The 17,900-nt window shown below is 37.0% G+C and overlaps 1 protein-coding gene across 1 annotated transcript in view; it reads right to left on the bottom strand.

Annotated features, from left to right (window-relative positions):
• The window catches only part of LOC128661274 (uncharacterized), a 322,964-nt gene extending 305,580 nt beyond the window's left edge, over nt 1-17,384 (bottom strand). Inside the window, exon 1 of the mRNA XM_053715548.1 lies at nt 17,203-17,384. The gene's annotated coding sequence lies outside the window, so the exon portion shown is untranslated. The remainder of the gene's footprint in view (nt 1-17,202) is intronic.
• Between the last annotated feature and the right edge of the window lie 516 nt (nt 17,385-17,900).

The raw sequence follows: 17,900 nt of genomic DNA, 5'->3' as shown, positions 1-17,900 counted from the left end.
CACTGGCATTGTTTTCTGTGAATCCAGGGGACTTCTTATCAAGATGACTCTATCAAGATAAACCTAACATGTGGATCATGTGGATCCCAGATGAACATTCTTTACGTTTCCTGCACAACCATTTGATTATCTGAGAGTCTATGATCCATTCATACCCTTCACCGAATCAGGTGATCTTTGGGTATTATGTTTTTTCCCCCACTCAACCCCCTCCCCCCCTCCCCCCCCCCGCAGTCCCTCTTCCCTTCCATCTCTTTCCCCTTTCCCTTTTTCTTTTCCTCCCCCCTCCCTATTGTCTATTGATTTACATAGCTATATGCCTGATATTATGTGCCATCATTTATTCAGTTCCTTTTTCTTTGGTTCATAGGTTAGGCCTGTATTGGTTCCTTGCATAGTGGCGGGTTAGCTGCAACCGATTGATAATGATACTTTTCCTTGGTCACCAGTTTGTTTGTATATTTTGTTGCTATGGCAACCAGTAACTTAGAGAGTCATGGAGCGTCTAGGTTACGTCCCGGCTGGGTTGATGAGCGGGTCCCACGTAACAGTAAGTGCTTCCCCGCAACTTAAACATACTTGACCAGGTAGAGAAGTATAATGAACATTTGTGCTTGATCCAGCCCCAGTAAAGTGGGTACTGTCATGTGTTAACAGAGTTGCGATCGTAGCATTCCTAAGTCTTTCCTACCGGCTGTTCTTTGTGTATTGTTGCTATGGCAACTAACAATCTAGTGAGGTATGGCGCCTATTGTTTACGTCACGGCATGGCCGTGAGGAGCGTGTCCCCCCGCTGCATCTTAGTGCTTCATCGCAAGTGGAATACACGGAACAGTTATTTAGGTATTTAAATATTGAATGATCAAGTTTGAATTACCTGTAGTAAAACAGTAAAAATATGTACCGGAGATTATATGATATTTCTGTGAACCTGAATTATGATTTTATGGTTGAGTGTAATTACGGTCCTCAGATATTATGTTTCCTGGTGGCCATCTAGGTTGTTAAACACTATTAATCACTAGACACTGCACTAACTATATTATGTACACAGTTCACCTGAATCAGGGTGCTAGGGGACACATGTGGGATAGGTGTATCTGTATCACGATTTTTGTGATGATATCACTGCGTATGCCATTACAATACAGCACATTAGGGGAATGAATGTATTTTTAAATGTATTATACAAATGTATATCACATGAAATGCCCTTTGTAATATGTTGGTTTTTGATGCTTATATAGAGCTTTTCTGTTATTGAGTATGATGCACTGTGCACTAGGCTCTAGATAGCCAGTACTTGTTTATTGAGGATCACCATGACAACTGTTTTTGGCGCAATTTCTTCACTGGGGGGGGGGCTTATTTTGTTTAAATTTTCAGTTGAATGCAGTTTTTGTTTGTCTGAGGAAGGGGAGTGTGTCCCCGAAACGTCACGCTTGATTAAATATTCACCAAAAAACCAGAGAGTGCTTTCCTTCATTTATATACATATCTGCTAGCACCCTGGCATTTAAACTTTGGAAGTGAGAGTGCTCTCTTTGAATCATTATATATATATATATATATATATATATATATATATATATATATATATATATATATATATATATATATATATATATATAAACAAAGGTAGATGCACTCTCAGGTCTTCCACGATTTACTTTATTGTAACGTTTTCGGGGTTCACAACCCCTTCATCAGCTGATGAAGGGGTTGTGAACCCCGAAAACGTTACAATAAAGTAAATCGTGGAAGACCTGAGAGTGCATCTACCTTTGTTTATATATGCTATTTATATTTGCACCCAGGCTGTTGTCTCTTGGTGGGCTGACCTGGAAACTGCTTGGATATATATATATATATATATATATATATATACACACACACATACATATCTATATATACATATACACATACATACACACATTATATATATATATATATATATATATATATATATATATATATACACACACACACATACATACACACACATTATATATATATATATATATATATATATATATATATATATATATATATATATATACACACACATATATATCTATATATACATATACACAACACACATTATATATGTATATATATATATATATCTGTGTGTGTGTATGTATATATATATATATATATATATATACATACATATATATATATATATATATATATATATAATGTGTGATGTAAAAAAGTGAGACAAAGATAAATCATTTCAGAACTTTTTCCACTTTTTTTTTTTTGTTTTGTTTTTTTTTTTTTGTTTTGTTGATTTGCACTACATTGGAATTTGACTTTTTTTTTTTTTTTTTTTTTTTTATATATTTTTTATTTAATTCATAAACAGATACAACCAAAAATTATGCCCCAAAACATTTACAGAAGAGTGCATATACAATATTGTTAGATAAATGTTACAATCAGAACCCTACAGTAAGGGTATAATGTATCCATACAGCACACGTAATGTTATAAAATTTGGGCAGTTTACAATAAGACTTCAGTTTTATAATAAAGGAAATTACAACAAAACAGAAATTGTCCTCCCTGGACCATATAGCAGGCGAATTGGAATATCTACTCGGATACAATTAGGGTCAGGGGGGATTAGCTTTATAGTTTAACAGGGAAGGGGAGGGATGCAGCGGGCAAGAGCCGCTCGAAATATAATAGGGGGAGGGGGGGGATGGAGGGCGGAGCCAGCCGGGATATAAATCTTATATTAATTATTATCAGGGCCCTAAATGAGCATTAGTTTTAATTGCTAAGTAAACTCTTAAGAGTATCTAGATAGGGTATAAATTGGAGTAGATAATTAAAGGGATATAGTGGTGAGCCCTCATCAGTCTCATTATGACCTAAAGACGGTGCTTTATATACCAGAAAGAATCTTGGGACAAGGGATATGAGGACTAGAGTAGAATTAAAGACAAAACACAACGGTATCATGACCAACATTAGGAATTGACTTTCTATAAAATGTATAGGGGTAACTCCCAGCACCATTAAGCGGGGAGGGGGACATTAGTATGTATGGTACATGGGGGATTTCCAGGTGGGCCCCTCCCCTAGGGAGTTACCAGCAATAGGCGATGTGGGAGAAGGAATAGGGGTATGACCCGCAGGCAACCAGTACCGGCGGGAAAGGGAGGGGAGGAGCCCACCAGAGCCGAAAATTTTGTATTAATATTAAACTCAACATAAGCAATGTCATATCCTAGGAACATAAATATAATAAAGCAGAAGTATAGCGTAATTCCATAAACAATTATAAGAGCAAAGAGTATTAAATATAGTAAGTGTGCCCACTTGCGCCTAAACAGATACACATCTTTGCGGGCGAATGAAAAAAAACAAACTATGTCTATATCTTAGACTATCGGTGAAGGCTGCAATTCTTTCACCATCTTGGTGCGACTAGGGGTCCCTAAAGGGAATGCGTCACCGGAGGTTAGCAATATATACATGGATTAATAGCTAGTATGAACGCATTATAACGTGCTTAAGGAGAGTTCAGGACATATGGGTTTGCGGTATAACTAGTAGTTTATATGCTGTTCAACGAATACTCTATCATGGAATAGGTGCATATATCTACTAGGTAATTATGGGGGGTGCCTATAGAGCTATGCAGGAACTCTAGATAAAATTAATTAAAAGTATGTACTAATGTAAGGGTCCATCTTTAGGTGACTTTAAGTGAGCTTAATCTTAGAGTGATGTCTTGGTAACTAATACTATGTAAGCTAAGCCCGCATTTTAGCTGGCCCGATCAAAAGGAGCTGTCGATACATTAGTGTGCCATGCTGGTTAATATAGTATAGCGAGGTTTATAGCAAACATACCAAGGAAGGATGTAGAATATTAGAAAGCACCATTAAAATGTTTAACTCTAGAACAACATGTTGGGAATACATTATCAATCATACCACAGCATTGCTGCTTAATGTGACCTACTGCTATGCATAAAATCTTTTATATAACTAGTCAATATAGTAATATAAGTAGTTTGTTACTAGGACCAAATAATAGAGCAAGGTCAATATAAACCCCTTCTAGTAACCTAAAACATATATATAAGTATAAGCATACGATAATCATGAGGATACAGTTCCAACTAATCTGGGGGGCATATGACAGGGGGCACCATATTCCAGCATAACATTGCGGTAGTATGATTTCTAAGAAAGATTCAGAACACAGGTAAACAGTTATATCAATATAGATAAATATATATTCAAATACAGTGCGTCCCTAACCAAGATATGTACTAAGGATAGACTAGAGCAACAAATCCTAGTAAGAAAAGCAAATAATATAGAGCTGACACTAACATGCAGATATATAGTCAAAACAAGACGTTAGTGCACCTCCATTAGCTTGCAGTGTCCAAGTTGAGTGAACAATATGTCTCATAATATCCAGCTACAAAACAAAGTATATTTTAAACTCTTGTGGTTTTTTAACCTGTACCGATATGCTGCATAAAAATATACATACCATCTAAAGCTAAGTGTTTCAGAGTATCAAACATTTATCTCACATGACGATTGGGAAACTTTAATAAAAGATATCAGACTTTCCTACATAGCAAATAAATAAAACATTATGTATAACTTAGATATACTAATTGTACAGGACCCAGACGTGCCAAGCGAATGGGAGCCCGGGAAGTGGTGCTACTTAACCAACACCGGTAACGTCAAACCGGGGACTGTCCTGCAGAGAGTACAGCAGATGTAGTATCGGGATCGATATGCAGCAGGGCCTGCCCTGCACAGATGTAAGCGGATCGCTGAAGTGGTCCGCTTGAAGATTGCCCCAACAAGTAAGAGTCCAGCTTCTTATGTTGCAGCGAGTCCCAGGGTGAAGAGACAAACATGTTCCACCTTGTGTAGGGCTCAGAAAAGGGTTCCGGAGATTCACATCAATGCCACAGGGAGACTCAGAGAACATAGGGACTCCAGATGGAATAATAGAGGGATTCTGCATCTTCAGGGATTCAGGAAAGAACAAGCTCGTATAAGCGCGAAGGGCCAGCTCAGACCTCTCAATCTGTTTGCTGCCAGCCGGGAGCTCACTTAGTGCACCCATATGTACAAGAATCTGCTCCGGGGAAAAGGCCTCCTCTCCCGGAACAGAGGTACTGCATTGCTGAGTGGGCACCTCAATGGCGCAGGGTAGACTCGTGCCAAGTACATCCGCAGCTGCTACGAAGGATCTCTCTGGTAAGTAGTTGTGCTCATCGCGTAGCAGCAGATGTGCGCTTTCAGGATGATTACATATCGGGACCTCCCAATCCGTTATGCTGGTCTTTATGGTGGCTGAGAGACTAGCAAACCCAGCCGACATTCGGGTTTCAAAGTTCCTCAAAGCTGCCAGTATAGTCACGCTGAGTTCTTCCTTCCTCGGCTCCATAAGTGCTGGGGACATGTTGAATGAATGTAGTTTATCAAACTTGAACAGCCCACTCGAACAGCTAGTTCTAGTTCACTGTCGGGAGAGAAATAGTATTCTTCTTCGATAGATGTATGTATGCCTAGAGACTGGTCATCTGCAGAATAAGGCAAAGAGAAGGGTCGCCATTTTATGTGCGCTGAATACAAGATCACATGAAGTATATTCACTTTTTTTTGTATAAAATGCTTCCTAGTCCGCCGAGATATTACACAAGTCTGAGGTATCTTGCATTAGGGATCTTTTTTTTTGTGAAATTTACTGAGGGAAATCGCCAAATAATCTAATAGAATATATGTTAGCCTTGAGAGCTCCACAAGACACGTCTTGTTCCTCCAGTAGTTGGCTCCGCCCCCCAACTTTTTCCACTTTTAATGTGACCTATAAACTGTACAATTTAATTGAAAAACAAACTGAAATCTTTTAGGTAAAGGGAAATAAAAATAAAAAAATAAAATAATATGGTTGCATAAGTGTGAACACCCTTAAACTAATACTTTATTGAAGCACCTTTTGATTTTATTACAGCACTCAGTCTTTTTTGGGTATGAGTTTTTAAGCATGGCACATCTTGACTTGGCAAGATTTGCCCACTCTTCTTTGCAAAAACACTCTAAATCTGTCAGAATGCGAGGGCATCTCCTGTGCACAGCCCTCTTCAGATCAGCCCACAGATTTTTTAATTGGATTTAGGTCTGGGCTCTGGCTGGGCCATCCCAAAATTTTAATCTTCTTCTGGTGAAGCCATTCCTTTGTTGATTTGGATGTATGCTTTGGGTCGTTGTCATGCTGAAAGAGGAAGTTCCTCTTCATGTTCAGCTTTCTAGCAGAAGCCTGAAGGTTTTGTGCCAATATTGTCTGGTATTTGGAACTGTTCATTATTCCCTCTACCTTGACTAAGGCCCCAGTTCCAGCTGAAGAAAAACAGCCCCAAAGCATGATGCTGCCACCACCATGCTTGACTGTGGGTATGGTGTTCTTTTGGTTATATGCAGTGTTGTTTTTGCGCCAAACATATCTTTTGGAATTATGGCCAAAAAGTTCAACTTTGGTTTCATCAGACCATAACACCTTTTGCAACATGCATTTAATAAACTTCAGATGTGTTTTTGCAAAATTTAGCCGAGCTTGGATGGTTTTTTTTGTAAGAAAAAGCTTCCGTCTTGCCACTCTACCCCATAGCCCAGACATATGAAGAATACGGGCGATTGTTCTCACATGTATTACACAGCCAGTACTTGCCAGATATTACTGCAGCTCCTTTAATGTTGCTGTAGGCCTCTTCGCAGCCTCCAAGACCAGTTTTCTTCTCGTCTTTTCATCAATTTTGGCGGGACATCCAGTTCTTGGTAATGTCACTGTTGCACCATATTTTCTTCACTTGATGATGAATGTCTTCACTGTGTTCCATGGTATATCTAATGCCTTGGAAATTCTTTTGTACCCTTCTCCTGACTGATACCTTTAAACAATGAGATCCCTCTGATGCTTTAGACGCTCTCTGCGGACCATGGCTTTTGCTGTAGGATGCGACTAACAAAATGTCAGGAAAGACCTACTAGAACAGCTGAACTTTATTTGGGGTTAATCAGAGGCACTTTAAATGATGACAGGTATGTACTGACTCCTATTTAACATGATATCTATATATACAATACACAGACACACATTATATATATATATATATATATATATATATATATATATATATATATATATATATATATATATATATATATATATATATATACATATATATATATATATATACATATATATATATATACACACATACACACACATTTTATATATATATATATATATATATATATATATATATATATATATATATATATATATATATATATATATATACAGTATATATATATATATATATATATATATACACACACACACACATACATACATAGCTATATATACATATACACATACATACACACTATATATATATATATATATATATATATATATATATATATATATATATATATATATTAGTTAATAATGAAATAGGGAGAGAAAAGTTTATGTCAGACACCTTTAATTATAACTTCCAGGTAAACTGCCTGAAAAATAAGTAATAACCTGGACCGCACTAGCTGGGCCAGGTCCTGGTGCAGACCCCAAAAATGTTTATAAACAATTCAGATATATTTATATGAGAAAATATATGTCACACACAGCAGTGCTGTACGAGATGCTATGTTTAAAGTAGGGGATTGCAGCACTCAGAAAAACTTCTCTTTTATCTAATATATAGAAAGAAAGCTGAAACATTGTATCCAAAAAGAGGCTCAAACACAAATGGTCCAATTAATAAGTAACCCATTTATTACAGAGATAAACAACCAAAACTATAGAGATAATGCAGGTAATTATATACCTAGATATGCCACTGCAGTGGAAAGCCTAGACTAATCACTAAACTCATGTAAGTATGGTACAATAAACAATGACAATCTCAATGTAGCTTAAAAAAACAACAATTGAAGAAAGCATGGGAATATATGATGGAAACAAAAACGTCCCAAAGCAACAAAAGTTCCATAGATATTATCTGTAATGATGTAAATATTTTCTTTCAAACAGTTGCAACATTAGAGCTCATTGATAAGCGGTACCGTAATTAATAGAACAGCTGACAAGGTCGAGGTGAACGCGTCCTCCAATGTCAGCTAACTTAAACCATGAGTGCTTATTTGTGAATGACAGGCTTGTTCCAAAGACGGCAAAGAAGGATAAGGAAAAACACATACAACCTCATATAGGTGAAGATGGTATCAGGCAGCAAGGACCGGGTATCTTTAGGCACAAACTTGAAGCATGTAGATAAGTGAGCCGGGACTTTGCATCCGGCTTCAGTCTCACCCAATTTTCTTGTCTGGTTCCTTAACACCGTAACTGTGCAAGTTGAACTTAAAGACTCACTCCTGGGTAGACAGACTTTCATACGCCTCTGCCACACTTCCTTCCGGAAACTTTTGTGTTATTTATTCAACACCATACCAGGTACTTCTTACAGCTGCTTGATTTTCAAATGACTGTGTCGACGCGTGTTTCGCCCCACAATGCTTTGCGTCAGGGCCTCGTCAGGACTGTCAGTCACAGGTGATACATTCTTTCCTTTAAAACTGTTGCCATTGTTGCGGGAGTGGTTAAAGCGTGTACACGCTATCCAATAGGAATAGCCATAATGCGTCACTATTACATTGATTCCCATACTTTTATTATTTTAAACAAACTGTTTATGTTAGCATCATTAAGCAAGTTTAAAGGATTGAATTATATACATACAAAAAATGGGCTTAACAATATCAAAAGGACCAAAAGTGCTTAACCTACATTGAACTTCATATGTAAACCCCTAATTTATTTATTTTACATAGCAAATTACGGGATGTTTACAATTATTATTATCGGATGAGCATTTTTATCTTTATGAGATTACTCAAACAATTTTAGGAATGATTAGAAGTAAAAAGGGCCATTTCTAACAAAATGCTTAAGAGATCTTGTGTGTGCTATCTGAGACTACCTAGGTTGGTTAGGCATTAGCTTCTTTATTTAACCCAGGAAAGATCTAAATTCGATTCTTTCATTTAAGCCAAGTGGGGACACTGTTTTTAATACATATGTCCATCTAGCTTCTTTATTTAGAAGACATTTATTATTGTCTCCTCCTCTGCCACCTGTCAGTCCCTGATCTATCCCAACAAATTTTAAAGAGATAGTGCTGCTATTGTGTGCATCCTTAAAAAGTCTGGCAACACTCGTATCTCTTTCATAGAGTATGTCATCTCTATGCTCCTGTACCCTGTCCTTGAACATGCGTTTTGTTTTTCCAACATAGAACAGGGGACAGGAGCATTGTAAGAGATACACTACTACTATTATGTTGCAATTTGAGAAACATCTAATTTCAAAGTTTTTGCCCGTATTCGCTGAAAATGATTTACACTTCAGCACATAAGGGGAATACACACAGTGTCCGCAGGGAAAACTACCTTTAACTTGTAGGTATTTATTTAACCAGTTAGTTGCAGGTTCTGACCTCACAAATCTACTTTTAACTAACTTATCTTTTAAGTTAGGAGATTTCTTTGCGGTCAATAGGGGTCTTTTACCCACTTTTCCAGCAATTCTTTCATCAAATGACAGCAAGTGCCAGTTACGAGACAAAATGTCTCTTAAATTTTGCCATTGGCAATTAAATGTAGTAATGAATCTTATATTGCTATCTGCTGTAGCTTGAACTTTTTTTGAGTACAGAAGATCATTTCGATTTAGTTTCCTAACTTTGTTAAGGGTAAATTTAATTAGTTTATTGGAGTAACCCCTTTCAATGAACTTTTCACACATAATTTGAGCGTGATGTTCAAATTTTGTCTTTGAGGAACAATTTAAAGTCTGAGCAGTTGGCCAAAGGGAATGCCTCTTTTTAGCGGATCAGGGTGGCTACTAGAAGCTTCTAATAAACTATTTGTTGCCGTATCTTTTCGATGGTTTTCAGTGGATATCTTGTTGCCTTCTTTTTTAATGCAGATATCTAAGAAAGGTAATTCTTTCTCACTGCTTGCAAATGTCAGCAAAATGTTGCGGTCATTCTTGTTTAATGAGTCAATAAATTCATACAGACAGGCCAGGGGGCCATCCCAAAACATTAGGATGTCATCCACATACCTAATCCAAAGGGACCCATGGGAGCTGAATACCTCACCAAACTTTTCAAAGATGTCCAGCTCCCATGCCCCCTACTTTAAACATAGCATCTCGTATAGCACTGCTGTGTGTGTCATATATTTTCTCATATATATATATCTGAATTGTATATATATATATATATATATATATATATATATATATATATATATATATATATATACATACATATATATATACACACACACACACATATATACATAGCTATATATACATATACACATACATACATACACACACACACACACACACATTATATATATAAATCCATATAAGGAAAAGAGAAATGATAGTTGAAAGATAAAGGACATGATAGAAAAGGGAAAGGATTCCCTGGCCAGCACTTCTCATTAATACACCATAAAAAATAACAGATGTGGTGTGTCTAGCAGTCAAGGAGCCAAACTCAGACAAGACAAAGAAACAAAATACTCAAAGTTGATACAATGAAGTGAACAATTTATTAACTAAGCAAAATAACTCTTACAAATTAAATAACCACAGTGAAATAAAAACCATGGCCATGGCGATAAAGCTATCTATTTGTCTAACTAATATTGCACATTAGAGGCTCAAGGGATAAAATGTTGCAAATTAATATAAAATATGACCCTTGAAGACAATATCAATATGGCATACTAAGTGCAAAGTAATTGTGACAATATAATAGCAGCAATACTGGAGGTGAGACCAATTTGTCAATGGTGATAACAATAATATAAAGATGCTATGTAAAGTGCAGTTCGTGCATCAATTTGTAAGCAACAATAAATGAAGCAAGCAAGCTAACAAACAGGTTAGTGGCGTGATAGCCATTGCAAAGCGTTAGTTGTTATCCAGCAAAAAGTTCCATGCAGTGTTAGTGCTTCAGTAACACAAAGATTGTTGCAATTTTTGATCACAGTGCAGGTCAAAGCAAAGGTTTGTTAAACATGTGCTGAGTTAATGCACGGCGGCATCAATTGATGAAGACAATGATAGATAAGCAGGTTCACTAATCAACGATGAGCCAGCTTGAAAATGACAGTGTTCCAAATGAAAAAACAATACTGTTAAACGTTGTATTGAATGGTGAACAAACAGTTAAAGGCTAAGTCCTACAGAGAGGTATACTCTCATCTAAGGGGCCTTCCGTGTAATCTCACCACTCCATCGTGTGGAACGGACTTATCTGAGACAAAGTACAGACGATCGGTCAAACTTCTCCATTAGCCAGCTATAGCTTATGCCAGGTCATGTGTTGGGCAGCGCTTCCTCCTTTACTCGGACGGCCTTTCCCGAGACATGTACAAACACGCAACACGTGTTTCGCCGCTAGGAACTTCCGGTGCGGCTTCTTCACAGCGTATCAGTGCTACTGGTATCATCTTCCTCCCGGAAATTTATATACCCACATTGCGGAGGCCAAGGGCTTGTCTTAATCCTCCAATCGGTACGCTTGCTGCTCACTTAGGTTGTTAGCATCATTAGTAAAAATAGAGACTATAAAATAGCCATATTCATACATTAAATAGTTTATAAGGATGGTTGTGTTGCCTGTATTTACACAAAAGCTGGTCACATTACTGAATAAAATAAGAAGATGTATATTTTCAAATTTTACTTTTACACGTTGTTGAAATTAAGCAAATTCCCTACAGTTGAGGTAGGAGGGGGAAAGAGAAAATTGTTATCTCTAAAATTTGGATACTCATTCTATACCAATGGACTCCACTGAGGACGCAGACCGCGCTACTTCACATAGAAGTCTAAAAATATATAAATATAGAGATATTTAAAGAAAGGGGGCATAATTTATTTCTTCATTTAACCCATTGGGGTTCATTGTGTTCATGTTAAATATCCATTTACACTCAGCTTGTAGAAGCTGCTTATCTAGATCACCTCCTCTCTTTTTGAGATCAATTAGTTCTAAGCCCATTACCTTTAGGCATGTTGCCACACTGTTGTGATGGGTATAAAAGTGTCTTGCATTACTACTATCCTTCAAGTTTTGGTTTTTAATATCCCTTTTGTGTTCTTTGATTCTGTCACGTAGCTCTCTATAGGTTTTGCCAATATAGGATACCGGACATGAACAGGAGATCATATAGACTACCCCTTCACTTCGACATGTTATATGTCCTTTAATTTTGTGTCTGTCAATGAAAGTGTCTCTTTTTAGGATATTTTTACATATGCTACATCTGCCACAAATAAAATTACCATCTTTTTCTTTGTGTGCAGATAGCCATGTCCCTTTTGGTTTGTTTTGGGAAAAATGGCTATGTACCAATTTATCCCTCAGATTGGGGGCTCTCCTGGGAGTTAAGACTGGCTTTTCACCCACTATTGTTTTAACAATTGGATCAATATGTAGAACTTCCCAATGCTCACAAGCTTTTATGCCCAGTTTGTGAGGAATAGAGGAATATAGTGATTCCACATCAATGGATACCAAAAATTGTGTTGTTCTCAACTGTTAAGCCATCTATTTTTCTCAGAACATCCCCTGTGTCTTTTATGTATGAGGGCAGGGTTTCTATGAAGGGTTGTAGGCAGTAATCAATGTACTTGGATACATTCTCACCCAGGCTACCCTGTCCTGAAACAATAGGTCGTCCTGGTGGTGGACTTTTATTTTTGTGGAGTTTTGGTATCGTATAGAACGTTGCTGTTCGCGGATTTTTAATGTTCATAAAGTCAAACTCCGCTTTATTAATGATTTTGTTTCTCATAGCCTGGGTGAGAATGTAATCCAATTCGATCTGACACTCCATAGTTGGATCACTGTTTAATAACCTGTAATGAATTTTGTCATTAAGCTGTCTAAGACATTCTTGTTTGTAATCTGTGGTGTTCATTATTACAACATTGCCACCCTTGTCTGATGGTTTCACAGTGATCTCCTTGTCTTGCATTAAATCATTCAATGCCCATCGCTGCTTTTTAGTAAGGTTATCGTCATAGCCTGTATGTAAATCTAATTTCGCTATGTCGTTTTCCACTAGCTTGACAAAGCTATTCACTGATCCTACCATAGACAAGGGGGGCATATACTGTGACTTATTTTTCAAAGTGGTGTATCCAATATGTTCAATATTTAAATCTTGTGGTCCATCAATATAACCACTTATAATTATAAATGGGAAGATCTTAGATCTATTCTTAATAAGCATTGGGAAGTTCTACATATTGATCCAATTGTTAAAACAATAGTGGGTGAAAAGCCAGTCTTAACTCCCAGGAGAGCCCCCAATCTGAGGGATAAATTGGTACATAGCCATTTTTCCCAAAACAAACCAAAAGGGACATGGCTATCTGCACACAAAGAAAAAGATGGTAATTTTATTTGTGGCAGATGTAGCATATGTAAAAATATCCTAAAAAGAGACACTTTCATTGACAGACACAAAATTAAAGGACATATAACATGTCGAAGTGAAGGGGTAGTCTATATGATCTCCTGTTCATGTCCGGTATCCTATATTGGCAAAACCTATAGAGAGCTACGTGACAGAATCAAAGAACACAAAAGGGATATTAAAAACCAAAACTTGAAGGATAGTAGTAATGCAAGACACTTTTATACCCATCACAACAGTGTGGCAACATGCCTAAAGGTAATGGGCTTAGAACTAATTGATCTCAAAAAGAGAGGAGGTGATCTAGATAAGCAGCTTCTACAAGCTGAGTGTAAATGGATATTTAACATGAACACAATGAACCCCAATGGGTTAAATGAAGAAATAAATTATGCCCCCTTTCTTTAAATATCTCTATATTTATATATTTTTAGACTTCTATGTGAAGTAGCGCGGTCTGCATCCTGAGTGGAGTCCATTGGTATAGAATGAGTATCCAAATTTTAGAGATAACAAACAATTTTCTCTTTCCCCCTCCTACCTCAACTGTAGGGAATTTGCTTAATTTCAACAACGTGTAAAAGTAAAATTTGTAAATATACATCTTCTTATTTTATTCAGTAATGTGACCAGCTTTTGTGTAAATACAGGCAACACAACCATCCTTATAAACTATTTAATGTATGAATATGGCTATTTTATAGTCTCTATTTTTACTAATGATGCTAACAACCTAAGTGAGCAGCAAGCGTACCGATTGGAGGATTAAGACAAGCCCTTGGCCTCCGCAATGTGGGTATATAAATTTCCGGGAGGAAGATGATACCAGTAGCACTGATACGCTGTGAAGAAGCCGCACCAGAAGTTCCTAGCGGCGAAACACGTGTTGCGTGTTTGTACATGTCTCGGGAAAGGCCGCCCGAGTAAAGGAGGAAGCGCTGCCCAACACATGACCTGGCATAAGCTATAGCTGGCTAATGGAGAAGTTTGACCGATCGTCTGCACTTTGTCTCAGATAAGTCCGTTCCACACGATGGAGTGGTGAGATTACACGGAAGGCCCCTTAGATGAGAGTATACCTCTCTGTAGGACTTAGCCTTTAACTGTTTGTTCACCATTCAATACAACGTTTAACAGTATTGTTTCTTCATTTGGAACACTGTCATTTTCAAGCTGGCTCATCGTTGATTAGTGAACCTGCTTATCTATCATTGTCTTCATCAATTGATGCCGCCGTGCATTAACTCAGCACATGTTTAACAAACCTTTGCTTTGACCTGCACTGTGATCAAAAATTGTAACAATCTTTGTGTTACTGAAGCACTAACACTGCATGGAACTTTTTGCTGGATAACAACTAACGCTTTGCAATGGCTATCACGCCACTAACCTGTTTGTTAGCTTGCTTGCTTCATTTATTGTTGCTTACAAACTGATGCACGAACTGCACTTTACATAGCATCTTTATATTATTGTTATCACCATTGACGAATTGGTCTCACCTCCAGTATTGCTGCTATTATATTGTCACAATTACTTTGCACTTAGTATGCCATATTGATATTGTCTTCAAGGGTCATATTTTATATTAATTTGCAACATTTTATCCCTTGAGCCTCTAATGTGCAATATTAGTTAGACAAATAGATAGCTTTATCGCCATGGCCATGATTTTTATTTCACTGTGGTTATTTAATTTGTAAGAGTTATTTTTCTTAGTTAATAAATCGTTCACTTCATTGTATCAACTTTGAGTATTTTGATTCTTTGTCTTGTCTGAGTTTGGCTCCTTGACTGCTAGACACACCACATCTGTTATTTTTTATGGTGTATTAATGAGAAGTGCTGGCCAGGGAATCCTTTCCCTTTTCTATCATGTCCTTTATCTTTTAACTATCATTTCTCTTTTCCTTATATGGATTTATCTTTATTGTCGATTCCCCCTGTGCACCCTCTGACATATTACAATTTTGTCTGAGGTTTCTCCACCTTATTATTAACCCAGGTTGTATCTTTGAGCGGGTTTGAACGATAAATTTACTCGTATATATATATATATATATATATATATATATATATATATATATATATATATATATACACACACATATACATACATAGCTATATATACATATACACATACATACACATTATATATATATATATACATACACACACATACATACATATCTATATATACATATACACATACATACACACACATTATATATATATACACATACACACACATACATAGCTATATATACATATACACATACATACACACATACATAGCTATATATACATACACACACACACACACATACATAGCTATATATATACATACACACATACATACATATCTATATATACACACACACACATATCTATATATACATATACACACACATACACACACACACATACATAGCTATATATATACATACACACATACATACATATCTATATATACACACACACACATATCTATATATACATATACACACACATACACACACACACATACATATCTATATATACATACACACACACACATACATACATATCTATATATACATACACACACACACATACATACATATCTATATATACATACACACACACATACATATCTATATATACACACACACATACATATATATATATACATACATACATAGCTATATACACACACACACACATACATATCTATATATACACACACACACATACATATCTATATATACACACACACACATACATAGCTATATATACACACACACATACATAGCTATATACACATACATGATACATCTTTAATTGCTAAGGGGTTAATCAGTAGCACTAGAAATACATCGGGTTAAAGTGCAAATGATGTAATGGCTGTAAAGATGTTGGAGATGGAACCATAACAAAGCTAAATAAACTGATATCTAAATAAAATTAACCAAGCTGGAAATCTTGGAAGCAAAAGCCCTGCTGCTTCACTGATGAGCTGTTCTGTGGTGCAGGTCTCTGTGTCTTGTAAGGGAGGTAGTTACAATAACTCATTGTGAAAGTGCAGCTTGAGGACTAACAGGAGGAATATAGTAGGTGACCATAGCCTCAGGATTCCCCTGTAACTCACATTACAACCTGCACTGCTGTTGTCCTCTGACCTGTTGCTCTGTGCACTGTTCCTGCCTTCCTGTCAGGTAGGGGTTAACAGACTGCCCTGGAATTGTGAGGGGGGGAAACATTGCAGAGAGCACTTTTATTTGCTCCTTATCAAGGGCAGTGCATTTGTTAAGAGCCAGTGCCAATGGTAAACATCCTGCTGTGCTGCTATGGTCCTTAGAATCCTTAAGTACAGATGAAAATCAGCAGGAGGATGGGTGAGCAGAGGGCTTTCTCACCCACATATTACTGATGTTTAAACATTTCATCCAGAACAGTAAAACAAGCAACTCACCCAGTGTAGCTGTAATAAGAGAGGATATGCTCTGCTAAGCATTAGTACAGAGGAGTACAGTCCCACAGCTCTGTCATCCCCCTCTCCATGCTTCACTCAGGAAATGAGTCACTTTTGTATGCTTACACCATAAAGTCTATAGGATTCACTTCTACTATTGAATTCATTTGCCCCTCCCAGACTTACTGGCTCACAGGGCAGAGATCCATCTGCTGACAGGGACCATCAGGTATCTTTGCAACCTGTCCTGTTTAATCACGTTTCCTCTTTTCACTCTGAATCCCATCCCTGCAGACCAGGGCAGCAGAGGAGAAAGCATTTAATGATGGAATGCAGCCCTTTAGAGAAGGGTCTAGCTGCAGACTGGAACTCCACTCTAGACAGGAAACATGTGACCTCCACTGGCTCTAGACAGGAAACATGTGACCTCCACTGACTCTAGACAGGAAACATGTGACCTCCACTGACTCTAGACAGGAAACATGTGACCTCCACTGACTCTAGACAGGAAACATATGACCTCCACTCAAAGCTTTTTTTTTCTTTAATAAACTTTAACGTAACAAACAACCTATAGACAATGATTCTGAAAACGAAACATTTTGCAGCTTTCTTGTTCTTCTTAATGTGCACTCACAGTGGTTTATGCTGATTGTCATTTATAAGGTAACCACTGTGAGTGCACATTAAGAAGAACAAGAAAGCTGCAAAATGTTTTGTTTTCTGAATGATTGTCTATAGGTTGTTTGTTACATTAAAGTTGATTTAAAAAAAAAAAAGCTTTGAGTGTAGGTCACATGTTTCCTGTCTAGAGTCAGTGGAGGTCACATGTTTCCTGTCTAGAGTCAGTGGAGGTCACATGTTTCCTGTCTAGAGTGGAGCTC

The sequence above is a fragment of the Bombina bombina genome, chromosome 5 (genome assembly GCF_027579735.1).
Source record: "Bombina bombina isolate aBomBom1 chromosome 5, aBomBom1.pri, whole genome shotgun sequence".
Taxonomy (NCBI): domain Eukaryota; kingdom Metazoa; phylum Chordata; class Amphibia; order Anura; family Bombinatoridae; genus Bombina; species Bombina bombina.
This window is presented reverse-complemented; position numbering and strand designations above follow the sequence as displayed.